The sequence below is a fragment of the Branchiostoma floridae genome, chromosome 13 (assembly GCF_000003815.2).
Source record: "Branchiostoma floridae strain S238N-H82 chromosome 13, Bfl_VNyyK, whole genome shotgun sequence".
Lineage (NCBI taxonomy): Eukaryota > Metazoa > Chordata > Leptocardii > Amphioxiformes > Branchiostomatidae > Branchiostoma > Branchiostoma floridae.
In genome coordinates, this window is record NC_049991.1 from 11,644,449 (window position 1) to 11,659,894 (window position 15,446).

At 41.2% G+C, this 15,446-nt stretch overlaps 1 protein-coding gene across 1 annotated transcript in view; it reads right to left on the reverse strand.

Moving 5' to 3' along the window:
• Nucleotides 1-15,446, reverse strand: part of LOC118428963 (neuronal acetylcholine receptor subunit alpha-10-like) — a 65,144-nt gene that overhangs the window by 24,673 nt on the left and 25,025 nt on the right. The window contains exon 2 of the mRNA XM_035839287.1: nt 2,456-2,650. The gene's annotated coding sequence lies outside the window, so the exon portion shown is untranslated. The remainder of the gene's footprint in view (nt 1-2,455; nt 2,651-15,446) is intronic.

A 15,446-nucleotide genomic window follows, 5' to 3' on the forward strand; every position in this document is an offset into this window, starting at 1 on the left:
TGTGTCGCTTTGTCTTAAGAGACGGTTACCGCTTTCTATGACACTCCCATTCCATTAGGCCGGAGGCAACCTCGATGTGATAGAGCGATTTGACAGAGCCTTCGACGAATTTTACAGACAATAAAAGGAACAAATCTTACTACGCCTTTTACGTTTATTATATGATATTTCAATTCTTCAAGGGATACACAAATCCAACCTAATTCTCAGCAAGGTCGCAGTACGATCGCCGTCTGGTAGAATGGGGACCTAAGGTACGATAATTGAAGATTTTTGCGAAACATATTTGTCAGAAAGTAAAATCTTATGTAAACATAGTACAGGAGTTCTAGATCTTCAAATATCCAACCGTTTTCGTCAATTGCCAATTGTACTTTGTTTCAACCTTGCAATGTTGCGTTTTCCAACGATGTTTTAATCAAAACATGCATTTTAGGTACCCTCCCACTAGCTGAATTAGGCAAGAAGATACAATTACGACATGTACACAGCGAAGTTTTATGTATGCATCTTACTGAGTAATATCATTTAGAAGTAATTTACTAGTAACAGAAATTCGCTCATCACACAATCACATTAGGGAAATGCTTGGGACGGAACGGGACATATTGATATGCAAGTGATGAATTTATAAATCCGATTGATGAGAAGATGATCACATTAGCAACTTGATTGACTTTTACACTTATGCACAGTTTGTGTGGGATGCCCCTATAACTCAACTGGTAGCAGCCTCATATGTGCATAGATGAGCTCCTGGTTCCTCTCAATTAGTTGATGGCCAGAGGTCCCCGGTTCTGAACTGGGGAGGGCATCTCGGTTTGGGCTGCACACGTCATTCGGAGGTGTTCGAAGAGGTGCCATAAGGAGAAAAGCTAACAAAATATACCCTGCTACTGAAACAACAAGGAAACGTGCGGCATATGATCCAACAGGTAGACACGACATAGTAAGGACACAGGATTCCGACCAGTGCTGAATAATTAATTTCGGGTCAAGAGAACGGTATATAATGCAAAGAACATAAAATGGATTCTGGAAGTAACATTGGTGCGGCGTCATATGACGGATCACTATACACAAGGGGATAATGTAAACAAGATGAAGACAAGTTTTGAGAACAGACTGTCCAAGGCAAGACAATTAGAAATCAGCAATTGTCACTGTCGTATCTTTACAGGCACGTTTGCTAACGTCAAACCAAGAGGTTCATATTCATTTTCTTTGTTGTGTTGTGTTTCGCGACGTTGTGTAGAATTGCAAGCAATTGTCAAGCATCAGTACTTCAATACAATAGGGCGAACATTCCATAGTCAGACACTTCTTGACCTTTCATGTTGATCGATAAATCATTATACATCTGTCGATCGTTCCAAAGGCACCCTAGCTACTGGCTCGGTAATTGTACGGTCCAACCAGAAGGACCAGGAGCTCCGAGTAAAAACTGTAGCCGATGCCATCAATCAAATCAGTGCCAGGAATTACCATGCACTTGTGGGAAGCAGAACAGCTCTCTTTCTTGCAGCTGTAATTTTACTGGCACATTGTTTATCCTACCTGCCATTTAAAAATCCCTTATGTTGGCAATTGAGGGTAAATTGCACTTTGGCAACGGTCGTTTGTGCTGTAAAAGTATTGCAGTTAAATCTCAGCAGATCTGAGAGTCCACTAACGCCTACAGGCAAATCTCAGCACACGGCTTTTGTACCAGATATCTCCCAGTACCCATTAAGGATCTGTCGCAAAGAAGTGGAAATGTACTTTCTGATCACTGTCAGGCATGTCGGAAATCTTCTGACTGTCGTACCTGCTGTGCAGATTGCAACGAAGCGGGTCACTCACAAATGAAACAGCCATAAGCGGCAATCGTGGACTTGGGTAGATAAGCTTTTGGCTCCATGCCACTTTATCAACTACAGCAACATTGTCACCATTAACCAGACAACGGACTTGAAGCGATATATTGGGAATATCTATCACGTTGCATATCTACGGTAAACATCAGTTAAAACAGATGTCTATTGTTCTGGTAAGAGACTCTCAAATCGACACGACGATCCCTCAAACACGTAGCGTCCGTGAAGAAAGATGTTCTTTACATCACCAAGCGATCCTGAATCTAATTCTCTCTATAGAAAACCAGATAAGGATATTGAGTGTAACCGCCCGTTTAATGAAAAGCCCAGTCATATAGCATATAGCTAACGAGACCATAACGGGTTTAAGGAATACGACATGCACAGTTCTCACACGTACCATTACGGCTTTGGAATCCTGTTTGTTACAAGTAAATCTTGTAATAGTAGCAATTACATTCCGCTAATACGCTTCGGTGCCACTGCTTTAGTGACTGTAGTATCCGAAGTTGTCAGTCCAACTATCTACTTGACAACACAGCTCATTCGTAAGGGAGTAATGCAAAAGAAGACATGTAAGCAAAAATGCGCTAACAAACCTGAACGATGTGCTGGGACTCTGTGTGAGTTGACGAGGGAACGGCTGTCTGTGCAGATTGTGAGGAGTGGAACTCTGGTCCGCATCTCTTCTGAAGTGTTGCGGGGGAGGATGCTCGGACTCTAGCCCATCCTATTTGCTTGTCCCACCCACTGGGTTACAGTCACGTGGCCGCCTGATGAGGTGCACCGACTCACTAGCAGCAATAGGAGAAACGATATCGATATGTGGGAATGCAGACGGCCTGGGAGCTTAGGGGCAGATTATCACGTAACAACAGTACGTACCAGATGTCGAAGGTTTATCCCGAAAATACAATATCTCTCAACCATGACAAGTGAAATCTATCAAAACGATCAACTGAAGCCACAGTTAGACTTAAGGATATCTACATGGCTGATACATCCTAGTAGCACCACAGAGTATTTCTAACGTTGATTTTTAGCCTAACGAATATTCCAGAGAAGATCACAGCCTACCATGGCCAATTATCGTGATGACTTTGATAGACGGCCATCACAAAGGCAATGCCCTCCAACCAATATGGAAGTGAAAGGCGATTCAAGGTGTGCCAGTGTGTGTTGACACTTCAATGACAAGTCAACGAAACTGGTCATCATTCATGAAAGCGAGCATCAGTGACACGGTGCTTTAATTGTAGCGGATAATTTGCGGCCGATGAACGTAGCAAAGAATGCTCTTTACAATCATCTAGACCTTCTACCCACTCAAAGTGGCCACATTATACGTCTCTGATGTAGAATTACAAAATCAATACGGCTAGAATTGCTGTGGGACAAGGCAAGGTGACAAAATGACGGCAAACGGACAGTTTAGTAAATCGCTATCGCTGGTGACACAGTGATGCGGCTAGAGGGTTTCCTACATACACACAAAAACCGTGACGATGTACTCCCTGGCACCGTAACGCAAGATAAGACCTTCAAACTGTTTTTGCAAAAAGGTGAATATTTACCTTCTCAGAATGTTAGGATGATTTTATGATAATTCATTACATATCACTAAGATGGAGGCCTGTCGAACCTCCGTCCTTTGATTTACATCATTCAACCGGATCCGCGGACTCCAGGAAGAATACAGTGATATATCAGTACTAGTCCCTTATGGAGATCCAAATCAAACCAAACCAAATCAGAAGAATACGTTTTAGGTGCCATTTGTCTGTGTATTTGTGTCAGTGGACAACATAACTCGAGAAGCTGTGGATAGATGCTAATGATATTGGTAGGTGGGAAGGGATCGGAAAACGAAGGTCAAATTTGATAAAGGGGCTTCTAGCGATGACACCGCAGTGTTACTTCTGGTTTATATATTTTTCATAGTATACTAATGAATTACATTTTTATAGTAGTGTCAATGTGTAAAATAAAACAAGCTAAGAGGGGAATAACAAGCTTAAGATGATATAATAGTAAACTGTCAGCATATGGATTTACTTTGTTTCAGATGATATTCTACTGCTAGTACTGGGATGTTAACTTCATTGACTTTCACGTCTCACGGTTTAAAGTCAGAGTGACGTAATACTTGACCAACTACCTTTCGTCTTTGGTCTTGCTGTCAGTTGCTACCATCATGTCGACTTGGTCCAACCTTGACTTTGCATGTAGAACAGAATGTCATTAGCCTTAATATCATAAGTGAACCGATAGGATTCTTTACTCATCTTGTGTAATAAGATATGTCGTAAGTATCAACTATACACGTAGGAATCTCACATTAACAGGGCCATCATACATGACCGCCCGCCTCCATGATGCCTGCCGCAAAGTCGTTATAATCCATTGATTCATTAAATTCCAGTTCAATGACAATTTTCTACATCCATTGGCCTCTTCAGAACACCATGCAATGGCTGAATACAATATCAGGTGGTCTTTTTGTTCCATTTGACTGATCCTTTCTTCTGCCGAATGACTTTGAACTGTTGTGACTCCGTCTCATCTCAAAGCCGTAATATTCAAGTTCAGACTAGATTTGATCCATACAAATCGCTAACATTCCAACAGGAAAGCTATTGTCTAAGTCTACTAAATGCGAAGTTCCCATCAGAGAAACAGAACCCATCCTTTTGGCTTCGCTGATGTCAGAGGATAAGAAAACATCTATTGTATCACCGCAGGTATTTTACAATGCCCGTCGTATCTACATAAGGAAAGGACGACTAGTAAAACTTGCAATGCCAATGCAGATCCAGATGTACCCAGAAGACTACTCCAGACCATCTGCGCTGGAAGATTTGCTGTAAATCTCTTCCGACTATGATGTACCTGCGGCTTTTCGTTATGGCGCCGACGTGCGTCACTTTGTACTATATTCTCCGTGAGTTGGTTGTCTAGTCTGCAGGTCTCTTGTGACCGACACGGTGTATTTGCTGTGCAGTACAGGCGCTAAGTCTCTACACACGACCGTAGCACCCCGTCCATATGCGTTAGATAAAGTACAGGCGAACGCCAGGGAATTGCTTGCGCCATCCCGTCTCAATGTGTAATATCTCAGGTTTACGGCTGCATACACTGAAGCGTTGATTTATATTTCCTCCCCCACAAAGAAACTAAATCACCACATGGGATTCATGATTAGACCATGACGTTGAAGACGACACTGCAGAGATAGTGCAAATCCTCGGAACCCCGCAGTGCTGCCGGAGTAATTGGACGGCGCCCTGACTGGTTAAAATCCAGTGCGTCAACAATTCATGATACGCTTGGGAACGGATAGATACACACTATTTAGTTGCAATAAGCCAATATCGTCATGGCTGAACACCGTGTTACTTCTTCGTGACTCGAAGTTTCCTATGCAGTTAACATTTACGTTAGATGAGGTGGGGGAGATACACATTTTGTTGTTGATGTTCACCATGTAGTGCCTAGCAGAGGCACATAGAGTAGCAAGTTTCCTGGCTGTTTCTGTAACAGCGGTATATTCTCAAATACTCAATTTTACGTACGTCCCATCAAAAAGACGGATGCAACCCCAATCAAGACGCCTATCTAGGATTGAATCAGGCTCTCCCAGTTACCAACTGATCGCAACACGGAGCTTAACTGTGCAGCCCAACCAGTTGAGCTACATGGACATCCCTTGATGATAGACAAAAATTCAGTTTAAGAAGAAGGAGAGAGGGACACAGAGGGAGAGTGTAACGGGGCGATACGCATGGTGACAGGTGTCTCAAAGAATGATGAAGCTTAAGTCTACGCCAACAGAGTTTTTTCTGTGCTCTTCCACAATTTACAGCTGTACACGTGCCAAAATGTGATAAAGATATGCAGTCATGTCTTTCCCCATCTGGGAATCAGGTTACCAAAGGAAATCGCATAAAGGGACGTCTAGAATACAATATCTGAGACCATTTATCATCATAGCCCTCTTATATTTAGCCATTCAATAATTTCCTGAAACGTTCAGCTCTATGATAAAGGCAGTTTGAGCTGAAATTACGGACAGAACTTCTAATGATCCTACGGTTTATTGAAGAATCAGCTTTATAGGTTGGTGCCAGGTAACAGTCGATACGGCACATTTGGGCTATTGTTCAATGGTATCAACCTACATTCCCATCTTTCCGAACGAATCCATTTTCTGTGCGAAAACGTTTTGCATAATCATCACGATATTGAAATGAGTACACTAAATAGGTTGTTTGTAACCGTACGCTGTCAGATGTACGTTCTAAATCCACATTTTATTGTTTACTGTTTATTGTTTATTGGCTCCTTTAGTTTTAACAGCTTTTTACAGCTTATTATGTCAACACAATTAAGAAAAGTCGGTGAAATTAACAACATTTAAGCGTTGATGCATAGCTTTCTTCTTTCTATAATGTATAAAAACCACTACATGCAATATAAATAGACATAAACAAAGTTTCAATTGCTAGGACCCGTTGCCAAGGATGTAATGTAAAATATACTTGATTGGTATTTCTGTGTAGGTAATGAGGTTACCCAATGTCAGCCACATTTCCAGTCTACTGCCTTACTACAACGGACTTTCCAAATTGAAACTGTACATTCGCTTATCTGACAAGTACAGACATGTTCTACATGTCTTCCCAGCTAGCCAGAAATTGTTTCGACATATCAAATGGTGCCTGTTTGTATCCCCGTGTGCGGTTACTTCGTGCACTCAATTAAGAGCTAAAATAACACCAGGAATGTTAAGTGCGCTGTGAAGATTTATCATTGCCTCTATGGGATGGGAAATTGTGTACAAGCCTGGAATGGGCACGAGCATCTGTATGATACTAATACGTCGTACGTGTCTGCAACACCTTGAGTGACCTTGGTATGGGAACGTATCTAATTTCTGCACAGATTTCTTCGGAAAGGGAGAAGTTATGTTATAATCTGAGAGAGGTGTTAGGATTGATGATTGTGCGGAAAGATGCTGTTGCGTACGCGCTCTTCTGTCATCAGAATGGTAAAGCTGCACAGAATAATTCGCTATAGAATTCATCTGACAATATCCTGACAGTATCCAGAGTTGGAGCTAAAAGTGGCCAACACCCACAAGTAGAGTACAGCGCGTAATCCGGCACGCGGTGGTCAGTGACCCTGGCGTCCCAATACGGGACGGTCAATTTCGGCCAAAAAAAATTGGAAACTTGCCAGAGTAATTAGTCCAAGCAAAGGTTAGCTAGCATTGCCCCTCCGGCTGCGCAGCCAGCCAAACCCTCTGGTAGCAAAACTCCCCTTGCAAATTATTCTCCCTATATGATAGTCAGCGCAGTCAGTCTGGTAGAGACTGATTGTGCTGGTCAAAACGAGCTAGGGGGATTCCTAGTCTCTACTAGATTGACCATGCTGGCTTTTACATAGGGCCAATTTCCCATTGTTCACCATAGGAAGGCCTGGTGGAGGCTAGGGAATTTCCACGGTAAAACGAACCTGTAAATACTGTACTTAGCGTCTGTGTTTTCTTCCCCTACCGTTAAGCTAAGCTAATTTCTTCTTCCTGAGTTCATTTGAGCTGAACTGGCTCGAGATCCCTTTCACATATTTTCCCTTTCTAACAATATGGATAACCGGTATATAATATAGAATGTTTTTGCATACGATTGACTGATCAATTTGGAATAAAATGAATTCCCCATTGCTATAAATTGCCATAAACAGATACTAGTACGACTCATCATTGATATTCGACTCAAGATCACCAAATTACCTTCACCTTCGAGCATGTATGATAAGATAGATGGTGTTCAGATGAAATCTATAAAGTTACCAAAGTCGATGCGGTGAGGCCAGTCATCCAGAAATACTTCAAACAAAGGGAAACTGATTTATAGGCCTGTACGTGTTGCAGATTTTTACTCAAGGACAAAGCAATTTCGTCTTTTTATAGTGAAAGTACCGGCCTTGGAGCGAACCGGAAATCAAGTTAGGAACCTCACCGGGACTGCTTAATGCATGCTGGAGAGTGTGAGAAGCACTTTCCTCAAAGTGACTTTGAAGCACTCGCAATTTTTTACACTTCCATCATGTGTGATAATGTCTGGATGGCTTCAAATACTGTACCTGCTTTGATGCTAAACATGAAACAAAAGTAGACCTGTGACTTTCATTCACAGGGTATGCCACGAGGGCGGATATCCTACAATACCCCAACATGTCCAACAGAAATTTAGTACTTTTGTACATTTGCTTTCAACCGACACGTTGAGTGGGAAGCACTAAAACGTTGTCGTTTCCAATTTGCGTTATCACCGTGATGGAGAGATGATCAGAAATGTGCCGTAAAGTGAACTGTGCGCCCACACAGTCGTTCCTTTCACGAGTCGGAGGATTGAAAGGAAGCAAAGTATGGGACATAAAAGACAAACTTTTACGTATCTGATGCGTAATTTGAGTCAGAACCTCAATGTCCACCTTTATTCCTTGTATTGAAACTATGTTTGTTGCAAAGATATTGAATCGTTTATGAGTGTTGAAAATGCCTTGTGCTAACCCAGTATGTTAAAATGTAGCACTGCTAGCAGAGCATAGGAAAGTCGTTGTCTTTATACTTTTACGTATTTCTCTTGTTTCATAACTAGTGCGAACATTTGATGACTGTGCCCCCTGTGTATTCTATGACGAATAAAGACGATATCTTTCATATGGTCAATACAAACCTAACAATAACAAATTACTGCCGACAAGAAGAGCTGCATGGATTTTTCAGTAATTGTGGACAAAAAACAGGCAAGGAGGACATGGACATATATCAAAGGATATAATGAACGTCATCAATTGTGTGAATGGACGTGGGGATATAACAGGTGTGCTGTTAGCACCACCTTGCAACTAAGTGAAGCCTCCTCCAAAGCAGGCTAGGGAGTTAGGCCACAACAAGTAAATGTTATGGATGACATCCTCTGCAGACTGCAAAAATAATGAGATAAGGCGAAAAAAAAACAAGATGGGCAAAAAAACAAGATGGCAAATTTTCAAAATAGACGTTGTAACAAGACTTGAAGTGACAAAATATGGCATCACAGCCAATAAGGCATTCATTCCTGTATTTAAGAAATGACCAAATGTAGTTAAAGTGACACTTGTGTGGTAGACTGGTATCATTAACCATGTTGGAAACTCATAGCTTCCATAGTTGTGCCACTTTTACAACTGTCTATCAAGTTGCACCTCTGCAACTACAGTCAATGCTACAGAGTCTCTAGTGTCAATTCTACATTCAATGATTAGGTTACAACACAACCTTTACCCATTTTCGTATATCCGGCCTTCCCTTAAGAAGAAAAAAATTCTTGTTTTTTTTTCTGAAATCAGGCGAAAATTAATGAGCGCGCGGATGTCATCCACAAAATTTACTTGCTGTGGCCTTAGTCTTACGCAATCTGCGGTTGTGACTTGGTTGGCAAAGTTGCCTACTAGTCTGCAAAAGTAAATCTGAAATGAAATCAATAAGGGTAATAATAGTCACCCCCTACGTTGACGTCTGTCTACCCCTCACTGTACCCTATAAAATGCACGACCGACTTTATCTCTCCGCCCCAGCCTTTTAACTGCATAAAATAAATGATAATCAACGATATGTACTTTTGATAAAGTATGTATCCGGTGGATTTGATATTCATGGAATTTTCAAAACCACAAGATATGGAACTGATAAATTCCGGCTGTTAGAATCAACCGGCTTAAACCTTTGGCACGTTTTATCAGAGGTGCTCTGAAAAGGTGATCCCCGAATATTAAGTTTCAATAAAACAGAAGCTTTAAGTATTCATAATTCGTGCAAGCTCGGCAAGCAGTTTGATTTGAAAATAGGTTTTCACAGTTGATCTGAGTAGCTGGCGTGTATGCTATCAAGTGGACAATATGTCTGTAAAAAGTTATGTCTGCACTACTGCATAGAATACCTTCGTCTGAGAATGTTCGGGAAGCGCCATACCCCAGTGCTAATGCCTATACTGTGAATGCCCTTATAGCTCAAGTACGTAGTAGCAACCTCACAACCTCATCTCCTGGTTCCAATTAGTTGGAAACTGGAAGACTCCGGTTCAATCCTGAGTAGGGCATCTCGACCTGGGCTGCACCCGTCTTTAAGCAGGGACGTAAAAAGGGGTCCGTGTTCGAGGAGATGCTTAGAGAAAGTTAAAAAGGATGTCGGGCTAGCTCCACCTCCCTGTAAAACATACCCTGCAACGGCTAGGCACTACAGCGGTCTGAGCGAACAAATGAAAACGCATTTTGCATGCTATATGACAAATTCATTATACCTAGGCTCTGTGACATTTCAAATCATCATCACTGTGTTCTGCATCTCCAGTCTTAGAAGAGACCTGTAGCTGCATTCAGTCATTAATGAACAAGTTTGAATCTTTGACATTTCAAAATTGTCACATTACGCCAGTTATACACTAACGCCTTGAACTTCCCTTTCAGCTCCCAAGCTCTTGGCATTGCAACATGCCGATACTGGAGCATTCTTCTTACGATGGATGTTGTTAAAGACGACCAGCTTACAAGCTCGACATATGGTATGGTCTCGCCCAATTGCCACACGTTAATCATTGGTCCTCAAAGCAATTACTACCTTTAGCATGTTCAATAAAGAATCATCTCGTTAGATCGATGCAATGTAGAAATGATGTAGAGAAACTAACGCCACTGTGGATATCGACAGTGTGTATATAGGACACTGGACAAGGACAGACCACAAAATGAAATATGACAGTGACCGTTAAACCTGCCATGTGGTCTAAAGAAGCCTGAAGGACGATATATCATCCGTAGCTTTATTTCAGATTAGTTACATTTTGTAGTACTTCTGGACCTTTGTCTTACGACACCAGAAACATACGCCGACGTACAATCGTTAGATCGGCAGAATTCTAGAAGCAAAACCGATTCTCCAGGATTACTGCCTAGGACAATGGGTCGATGTGCCGGATTACATATCAGCACTGCATCAATCATGTTCTCTTTCGGGCACATGCGTCCAAACTCCCAATGGCCTATGATTGTTTACCGCTGATGTCAATGTTCTTTGGTGCAAGGAAATAACTTCAATACCACCTCACCTATCCCTTGACCTTATAGTGGGTCGTTGGGGTACCAACTTCAATATGCCCTGCTAAAATTTAACTTAAGTCGATATTTTTCTCGTCCCATCCTCTCAACAACTCTTCCACAACTAGGCATATATATATATATATATATGTATATTTGTTTTAACGTGTTGACGAATGGTTAGGCAGAACAGTCCTATGATATTGCTCCAGTCATATTGTGCACTCAATGGCCACATACATTCAGCAGGTGTTGTAAGTGATGATGATGGTTTTCCAGAGGTCATATATGACGGCTAAGTTTGGCGGAGAAAATAGGTCACAGTACTGTTGTCTTGATTAAAACCATACGTCAAAGTCCAAAATGTATTTAACATAGATGAAGATATTTCCATTGGCTGGGAGTGAGATCTTGTTAACCTTTCCGTGTAGTCTTTTAATCAACCATGCCAAACAATCTAACTACATATCCAGCAACTTTGAAACTGTGCCAACACCCACCAACACGTTACTGTATACGGGGAGAATTGTTCGGAAAATCTATTGACTATGTCAATGTATGTCTTGTCTTGCTGTCAGGTGGAAGACCATTGTTCTGCCATGTTTCCAATTACTGTCAGTAGTAACATAACCACTGTATGGTCTAATTTCTAACGTTAGAGTAATTTGTTTCCGTCCGTGTTAGAACAAACTCTCCACTGGCCAGGCGCCGTGGTTTTCGAGTGAAGTTTATAGGAGTTAGAATTACACACATATGCGAGGTGTGAAATAGTCGAATTTCACCTTTAATCATGTTCATTCATTAAAGTATGCATACTAATTAGATTAAATAAGTTTCTATCGTCCACACTTTTACACAAAATCAGGAAGACTTGAACTTCACGTGAGGTAAAATAGACATCTTCTTCTTAGATATGCCACCTGTCATATTTGTCTGGAACTGCGTAAGTTGCAGCTACTACTTTTTTCGTGTGTATTCCTTGGTTTGCCTCTCTTCGGTAGGACTACGGTGAGTTGATTGCCGTAATTTAGAGCGATGTGGAACGATGCATTGATTTAAAACATAACGTTAACGATTATGATCTAAATCAATATATCGTTCCAAAAGCTCTATATGATCAGAATCATATGCATGACGTGCAGCATTAAGTCGCCTAAAATTACTGTTTCCGTTTTCATATCTTTATCATGCAAGCTTTTCCGTACGTGGCTAACTACGACTAGCTATGGGGTATGGTTTTCGAGTCAAGTTCATGCAATTTTATAGGATATCTTATATAGATATCTTCTTAGATATGCAACCTGTCATATTTGTCATACATACATATTTGTCATATACCAGAACATCCACCGATTCTGCTATCTGAGCCGTCTCAAACTAGAACTCTCAATGTCAAACTGGTGTCCTTTTAATCCAGGTATCATTCCATTATCCGTGAGACTAAAAGCTTTTCAATGACACACTGTACCGCAAATCAAAATTCATCTATGCTAGAGATGCTTGAAACTTCTCTGACCTATTAGCTATATCCATAAGGTATATTTTGGCAGGATTGCTCTACACATTCAGGGCATTGTCTTCATTTTGGCTGATCTTCAAGATTTTACGGCTGCCAACGCCAAGAGTCCCAAGGTTCAACACGGTGATCAAAAAAGGGATGCTGTGTATATTGATCTGCGATCTTAATTATGCCCAGTGAAGGAGACCGCCGCAATCTTCTTTCGTAAATACTTTTTTAATTGACGCCATCGTAGAAACGTCGATCGTAATCAAGGCGCTAAATGCATGCTTACATGCACTATGGATATCAGGGATATCTCCATTGGGATCTTGTACCTTCATGGATGCTAGAAAGTTATGAATAATATAATGTCTCTGACATTTGGTATATTTGCTTGAGCTGTGGTGGGGTTGTCTCAACGGCACGTGATACAATCAATGTGTTCTATATCTCACCATTGGATTTTTCCATTTTCCAATATGTAATGTGTGAGACAAACGGTCACAACACCAATTGATCGCTAAGGGCAATGACCCCGCCATATCCAGACAGTACAATATTGTTCATGTTCTTGCCAGATATGAAATAACAATTTTTACGGCGCCTCGGGGGGCGACTATTTGTACAGTGTTATGACCGCTCTAAAATGGTCTTAAAACTCGCGAATTCAGTAGTTCGATGGCCGCCTAAGTCATACCAAAGAATTTAAAAATAATACATACTGCTTTCTCTGCTTTACCTCTACCCTGATGTAGTAATTGCACAAAGCTGTGTGGCCCAAGAGTTATTGAAACGGACCCCCCTCCCCCTATGCTTCGTCTGATATAGAAAAGGATCAAACTTAAAGTTTATATTGTATGTACTACTTAGCGTAAGATTGAATCATCCGATGGCTGGAGGCGGCTTACTCTAATGTTTATTTGGGCGAGTTATAATACGGCCAAACGATACAAGGTTTCACTAATGACTTAAGTCATTACGGTTGGTACGAGCTACGTAAAGGAGCAACAACATTTCTAATCAGGCTCTAGAGGGATAAAATGTTATTGGCTGAAATCGTATTATTCCTCATTGATCTTTGAAAAGTCAAAAGTCTGAATTAGACAGAAGCTGAGAGGGGACGTGGTCTGTGGACAATATGACACAAAAAACATTTGTGTGGAGCTGTGTGGAGTAACGTCAGAGTGTTCGACTCAGAACCAAGTGGCTCTGGGTTCCAACCCAGTAATGTCACCAATCTTGTGCCCTTAGGATAGGCACTTTACACGACTTTCCTCACTCCAACCAGGTGTAATAGTGAGTTCCTAACTTCGATTGAAGAGCTAAAAGGCTCTGCGTTCCAATACCCTTTTGGCCTCAAAGGGCTATGGGGCACTGTTAATATAAGCTGCTAAACTTGAGTGTTGTGCCACATCGTCTGTGTCTGTCTGAAAGCAAAACGAATCATTCTGGTAACCTAAAAATGTCTATCATCGTCCCAAAATGACAATAAGTCAGCGTTCAATATAAACACCACCCACATGTATCAGGATCCCGAAAAGCAATTTCCGTCTCTACTTTATCATCGTTTTACCTCCCTGCTCTCAACATGACACGTCGTTATCCAATATCCGATGAATGATTCTCCACTGACCGGGTTATTGAATGAACACAGATTTCTATAGCTACAAGGGACATCTCTATCATATTACTACAGCATTTTTACCTTTCTTGAGGAAATTAAGTCACATTGAAATATCTTATAAAAGTTAATGTCAACTATATACCAACTAAATTTGATAACATTCAGAAGTGATAACGTCGGAAGTTCAGACTCATCTACTAGGGACAAGAGCTGCCTGAGTCTTCTGAGGGGCGTAGAAAACGGTTCGTCTTCTACGTGTTGTGATCCTAAAGTTTTGTGGCCTTTAAAATTATCTTAGAGAAGAATTCTTTGACAGGATGTTGAGGCTCTGGTTTCTCCTACCCCATTGATTCTAGTCCCTAGAGATGTGGGCTCGGGTTGAAGCCGATATGTGTCATGTTGAGACCGGTACAACACACCTGGAGAACGTACCATAGCGTCCTGCAGCGACAAGCCATTCGTTCAAGCATTTTTGTACATGCACATGTCATCATGAAAGAATTGTGATTGGGTCGGAACGACAAACCTGAACTATACATTACGGGGTCCTAAAGGAGTACACAAAGTTTTTTCGATGTAGAAAAGAATGTGATTCGGAAAGAATTACGTGCATACCGTCTCAGATCAGTAACATCAACAGACCCATGGGGCCCACTGTATCGACAGTTTGCAATTGTTTTTGTTTTTTTAATTTAGAATTCAAGACTCCATAATTCTGAATTGATGACGGCTAGATTTGAGATGTTTTATTTGTTTGGCACAGCATGACTTAACTCCCATGTGGAATTGGATAAGAGCAGTGTGCTAAACTATATTTGTTAAGATATCTCTAAACACCAAGTTTGCAAAGTTACCGCAATGAAACTTGTATACCACATTTGTAGTCTATTCACATAGGCAAGTCAGACAAGTACACGAGGGTGGGTGCTGTACTGTAAATCAGTAGAATCGCACCAGGAATCACTGTCGGGCACTTGCAAATTGACTATTTTGTAGCAGACTTGCGACAGATCTACGGTTATCAAAGCTCCACCCTAAATCCTGTGGCTGGTGGATAGGGTGCTGTGGAGATGTTATTCATGGGGAGGGGATCGATACGACAATTGCGTAAATACCTAGTGCAGTAGAAGCTCCAACTTCCCAGAAGTAGTGTACTTGTAAATTGGTGATGTGATCTATACCCCGAATAATAGGGACACACCGCCGGGTATATAAAACAATCTCTCACACTTTATACTGACCAATCATGTACTTTTACAATGTACAATAAAAGTACATGATTCTGGGATTCAGCAATAGAAGGCAGATAATAATGTCGATATAACCG